This window comes from Lolium rigidum, chromosome 2 (genome assembly GCF_022539505.1).
Source record: "Lolium rigidum isolate FL_2022 chromosome 2, APGP_CSIRO_Lrig_0.1, whole genome shotgun sequence".
NCBI classification, from domain to species: Eukaryota; Viridiplantae; Streptophyta; class Magnoliopsida; order Poales; family Poaceae; genus Lolium; species Lolium rigidum.
The window spans coordinates 186,001,738-186,008,254 of NC_061509.1; the positions used below are offsets into that span (position 1 = coordinate 186,001,738).

The 6,517-nt window shown below is 42.2% G+C and overlaps 1 pseudogene; it reads right to left on the minus strand.

Annotated features, from left to right (window-relative positions):
* Positions 1–245: 245 nt before the first annotated feature.
* Positions 246–4,786, minus strand: LOC124690390 (annotated as a pseudogene).
* Between the last annotated feature and the right edge of the window lie 1,731 nt (positions 4,787–6,517).

Sequence of the window (6,517 nt, forward strand, 5' to 3'; positions counted from 1 at the left end):
GAAAGAGAAGAGAAAGAAGAAAAGAAAGAGGCACCACCTTAGAGGTGGTAATAAATACAGCTTCGACACTTATCTGTCTATGATCCTCTCCACTCTTCCAAGGCAAACAAAATGGGACTCAAGCAGCCAGAATTAACAGCTTATTTGTCCAATTATTTGATAACTGAGATTAATTATCAAAACAAGATCCGTAAATCAGGGTTTCATCATCTCTGTCCTGTTGGCGTCCTGAAAAACAAGTGCATAAACATTTTAATGTACCAATAACATTAAATGGAAAAAGGAGAGAAAATATTTGTAAAATACAGTCCTTCTAAGTAAATCAATGACTATGGTTTGTAATTTCAACTAGCTGATGCAAAATGATTAGCTATATGCAAAAATATATAAAAATATTCATGGAAATTCAGAAGTCTAGAAGGGTGCAATATTGTGATCAATGTGTAATCACTGGCCAAGAAAGTAACTATCAACAAAGAAGTGTGAAGTTTGGTTTTGTTTGTATTTGGACAAAGTTCATGAAATTAAGCAGAGCATAAGGAACAAGCTAACCTGTCTGAACTATTGACACCAAAAGAGCCTCTATCTTTGCTCCCCTCGAATCCCCATCTTTGCTCCATTGGTTTTGGATAGTGCTCTACGTTGTCAGGGAACATGGCCTTTCCGCCAACTCTGTGGTATGAGATCCCTCTGCTCAATTAGTTAGCCGTGGTGCAGTAACCCTACCAGCTCCAGAATCAGGCCTTTGTCCAAACCAGATCTTCTCATCCAAATGAGGTGACATTTGAAAGAAGGTGTAGATCTTTCGATCTGAGATATCTTCTCAAATAAACCTTTTGCAACTCATCATTATTGTTTCCTTCAGTTTCCTTTAGGTCCACCTTAAGTAGGTTAATCTCTTCTTCCAACACGCTCTCTTCATTGTCTCTGGTCTGAAATATTCAAGTGGTGTTACCTGTGTTGAAATAAAATGGAATACATAGAGGAAACAGTGCATCACAGGGATATAACCTCCATATACAAGATATTATGTGAAACCTTGAAAATTACAAAAAAAATAAAGTATAATATAAGAAGATGCTAATCCAATAGGCATGAAGTTAAAGCTCCACTGGAAGATGGCCCTCAGAAACTACAGGAAATTTCAGTGGTACGGCCAAAATGCATGTATATGTATTTTGACAGGATTAAAGAGAAAAGTAAAATTACTTGGGTGGAGCATCTTGAGTGCACCATCTAGCTGAGGAATAGATTAACCGGATCACCTGAAACCACTGGGTCTATTTAACTATCATCTAATTAATCAAAAACATAATGGTAACTGATAAGTAGATAGCAAGGCTGAGCCTCTATAATAATAGCTAAGTTTGAGCTGAGGAAGGTTCACTTTCTCAGAGCACCTCACCAAGTGTTAAAGTAAGGTTCACTTTCTCAGAACACCAACAACACCAACGCAATATTTTTTATGCTACGGAAGTACCAATTGTTGATAGATTTATTGAAACTAGACATGTACAAATGGACTCATACACATGAAAGGAATGGAGTATCAAAATTAAGGAGGTGCTAATCTTGTTATCTTCATTAAACATCTCGAGATGAGGTGCTGCACTGTTGATTCTGAAGGTGTCAAAATTTGTTCAAGGCTTTCCACATCTTAATCTGATGGTCAAGGAAAATGACAAGGGGGCAACTTGTTCGGCAACAGATATGAAGAAAAGAGCCAGCAGGAGCATAAATGATTCAATGCCAATCTTACTATCTAGACAAATGCATGACAAAGAGTAGACTGATTAGTATCGACTACAGTATCACAATAATTAACCAAAATATTGTCATTGTTACAAAGTAAAACTATCAACTGTTGGAGTATTTGCTAACCATGAACATCAGATGTCATCAGATATCATGAAAAAGCTGTGCAAACAGCAAATGGTATAGTTTTCTAGTTACTGAGCTAATTTTCTCTATAACTAATAACTTCGTGAGTCATCCATAGCATTTCCACATATGTGCCAGTGATGATCAAACCTACATGATGAAATATTAGGAGGAAAGCGAGTGGTGCACATTTATTTAATTAAAAACCTTTCATATCGGCAGCAAGATTTTATCCAAAATGGTGGGATGATAAACAACAAGAAAATCATGACTTAGACTTTATACTAATAGGCTTCTGGTGAGATGATAACCATTCAAAGATGTAGTGTAGGTCAACTTGGCAACCAATAAGGTGATTTAGTCCATTAACATCATTGAACCATCCAACGCATAAGCACACATAAAAGCTATTAGAACATATAACAGGTACGTAGTTTGCACTCATTAGAAGAAAAATACTGTGAGAAACACAGGTAAAGATATTTAGCGCGATTATGGCCCATAGGCTCTAAGGTAAGGAACCCTGGCCTATATTACCATGGTGAGACAGTGCAAACACTCCATAGGGAACATTGTTTCCCTCAGATGAGGAGAAAATAAAGATGCCAGAGCACCGAGTACAGGCAAAGATGAAAACATGTCGAAACAATGCTATGTGAAGCATCCATGTGCTTCTCCTCCTGAGCTGGTGATGGCACACCAGAGGAAATTTTAGCTGAGCTGTTGAGGGAACTGAATGTTTGGTGATTACAAGATAACCGAAGGAACTGGAGAAATTGCATAGATGACAGTGTCTTATAATTGTTTGTTAGGCCCCTCGCCCGACTTGCAAGCCACCATACAAATGACTCTGGATCATGGTGGGAGATGTTGCTCACTGTCACAGCTGACTAATGACCACCCTTGTAAATCCAGTCATCCAGCTGTACCGCTGTTTGAATCTGAAGGTTGACATTATGGAACTAACTAACTACTACGAGAAGAGGCATAGAGAGGGAACTCCAATGGCCTCCATAGGTGGGGCTGGAAATACAGTAGGCGTGCCAGTATCGCTATGGCAGTGGACGGAGATGGAGGCGATAGGCGCCATGTCCACTTCAGGAAGACACCAGTATATGGGGTAAAACTAACAAAAAGGAACGCTAAAGCTAAAATCTATTGTATAAAAGGGGTGGCTCACCCGTCCACTTGACTCCAACGAGCCACCACTGACGATGGGAGATGAAATAGTGGGAATCAGGATGCAATCTGAATGGGATGCGGTTGACAAACCTCACTGTGCTTGGCATGTCCTTAGCTTCATAATGCCGATCAGAACAATATTGCTAAAATGTTACTCAAATTTCACCGGCCTTTTCTTATGTTCACATTCTTACCAACAAATTGCTGACAAATAAAAAAATGTATGTTCAGGTCCGACCGAAATGGTTTCAACTCCATCAATTTTTATCCAGATTTTCTGTTGATACACTCCCTTGACCTGATAAAGTTATCATAGGGGCCAAAACATTTTACCATTGAAACTAGTTTGTGTCAATACATTGAAAACATACACAGAAAGTTTTATAACCGTGGATGTGAATGACATTATTCATTGTGTAATTCTTACAGTTCCTTCCAGTAGCTCGCTGATATCCATCATTGTCAGCTAATCTTGACTAGAAATAGCGAGGTCTAAGCAACTAAGCTAGTATGTCCGATCTCCTCATTTGGACAGAAGAGGAGCAGAAACAGCTATTCAGAGACAACTGTAATGGTAAGCTAGCCTGTTTGGTTAGAACTACTGAAAAGTGGCTGCTGAATTATTTAGCCGCAAATGTATCATTCCTATATTTAAGCACCACTAGCAAAACATAGTCAAAGCGCATTGACAGGCAAATGAGCGGGCTAGTTTGGCAACAAAGTTCTTCTAAAACTGAAGTATTACAAAATCATAGTATTTAACTGCCTGGCATAACAATACTTCAGTTTTGGAATAAAGAGTCTGAGAGTTGTTTTTCCAATACTTAAAAAATAGCACATTTTCAGCGACAATGAAGTATATAATACCAGTCTTTAGTTACAGCCAAAGACATCAAATTATTTGAAACTGATATTTTGACAAGCTGTAGTATTGCTCAAATACTTCAAAAATACTTTGCTACCAAACAGAGCCTTAAGTGTGGATAGGTGGAACACAACTACACAAGTACAGAAGGCGGATACATATATGGGCATACCGCATACGGCATAGTACCTATCAATTCGACGATGCTCCAGGTCCAGGTCAATCTTCCTCCAGTCCCTCCCTTTCTCCTGCAGAATCACTTCGCTTGGCTTTGCATTCCCAAATGGATTCACCTTCGGTCCTGGCTTCAGTGAAGCTTCACTTCCCACAACTGATACCTGTACCCAGTACCCAGGGCTCCCAGGGCGTGAAGAGTGAGCACTGCCTGGCCTGCTGAACTGTGAGCTTCTGGGACAAATAGTTATCTTCTCATCAATCTCAGTCTCCCGGCTACGACCTGCCTCCGCAGGTGACATCGAGGTGGCCGAGGGTTCACGCTTGCAAATCCGGAGCCGTAGGAGCAGAACCCACCGCCGAGGTGGGACCGTTCGAGCTCATCCTCGGCACGCTAGCGCGGGCCGGTGGGCAGCATCATCATGTCCGCGGCGGTGAGCCCGTTGGGCTCTGCCAGCAGCGCCGGGGTACCGCCCGGGCCGTACGTGGCAAAACTTCGGAGAGCAACAGTATGGTGCCTATCTTCTTCTTCGACTTGCCGGCCCCGGCCCCGGCCACCGCAGTGGCAAGAGTGGGAAAACTGGCGGCGGGGGCCGCGGCGGTCTCCCGCTCCTCCTCCTCGGCGCGCTCGGCGTCCAGCGCCCAGGCACCGGTGCCGCCGAGGCCGCCCCAGTGCTTGTACATGGCGGGGATCTTAGATTCAGGGACCGGGACGGACGGGGGAGGCGGTGGAGGAAACGCGGCAGAAACTGAGGACATTTTTGATTGAGAGGAATGTTGAGGAAAATCATAGAAACAGGAAATTTTCTTTTGATGACACTGCTTATTTATTTAATTTAAAGAAATAGAGCATAAGAACAGTGTAAGAATTTTTTCCTTTGATTTAGATAATTAGATTTCATAGGAAAATGAAAGAAATTTTACAATCCACTTAAACCTTAATGAAGAAGACAGGCCGTGTTCTTGAAAAAAAAAAGGCCACGCCCCACAGCCTGAAAGATATGGCCGCTGCCAGTATGATACTACCTTAGTTTTAAAAAATAAGGTGCGCAAGTATTTGAAGATGAATTTTTACCATAAGAATTGAGCAATAAAATCTTGGTTATATTATATATAATTGGTATTATTGGATTTGTATTGAAAATCACTTTCTAATGATGCTAATTTTATACAAACAACCTCTATATATTTAAAGTAAATCTTTGTCAAATAAAAAGCACGAAAAAGAGTATCTTAGAAGTAGCGGAGTTCGGGCCATAGTGCTTGTTGTGCCCAAATGAATGTACTAGGACGTCGCCTAGAGGGGGGTGAATAGGCGGTGTATAAAAACTTCGACTTGAGAGCTAAACTAGGCGGAATAAAACTACACATGTGTTTACTAGTTTAGCTCAAAGCCTATCAACAAGGGGTTTGCCTAAGAGCACCAACAACCTATGCTAGCATGATGAGCAACAAGATGATAACAAGCTAGGTATAGCACATCAAGCAAGGTAGATATAACAAGGTAAAGCGCATAGGTAAAGGAGCTCGGGTTGAGAAGTAACCGGTGCACGAGGAGACGACGATGTATCCCGAAGTTCACACCCAAGGGTGCTACGTCTCCGTCTCGGAGCGGTGTGGAGGCACAAGGCACTCCAATGAGCCACTAGGGCCACCGTATCTCCTCGAGCCTTTCCACCAAGGGGAAAGCCTCGATCCACTAAGGGACCCTTGAGGGTGGTCACCGAACCCGTACAAGCTTGGGCAAACTCCCAAGTATCAAGCTTGAGGCAACTCCACACCACGGAGGCTCTCAAGCATAAGGCCACAAGAGGCTACAACACGCCACACCGGCAAAAAGGCCACCAAGACACTAACGCGCCACAACCGGCTCCAAAACCACAAAGGCTAACACACTCCACAAAGGCCACAACGCCACAAAGGCCACCACGCCACAAAGACGATAAGACCACTAAGGCTACAAGGCCACAAAGGATACAACACCACAAAGACAACAACGCCACAAAGGCCACCACGCCACAAAGACAATAAGGCCACTAAGGCAAGAACACCACTAAGGTAACAAGGCCACTAAGGGTCTGTTTGTTTGGGCTGCAGCTTTTGAGAAGCAGTTGTAGCTGTTGAGCTGTGGAGAAGCAGCTGTGGGAAGCAGCTGTGAGAAGCAGAGATTTGATGTTTGGCAGGAGTGCTGTTAATGACTGTTGTAGCTGTTATGAAGAATGAAATCTCTGAAATGCCCCTGAATGATGAAAAAGTTGTATAAATGCTAATTTGACACGAATCAACTAATTTTAACTGTTTTACGAGACTTGTCTATATTAAATATAAACTGAAGACAAGGACGGGTCGAGCTTGGAGGAGGACCGAGACGGCGCAAAAATACCTAAATTATTTGTAAACCAAATATGTTTTTAA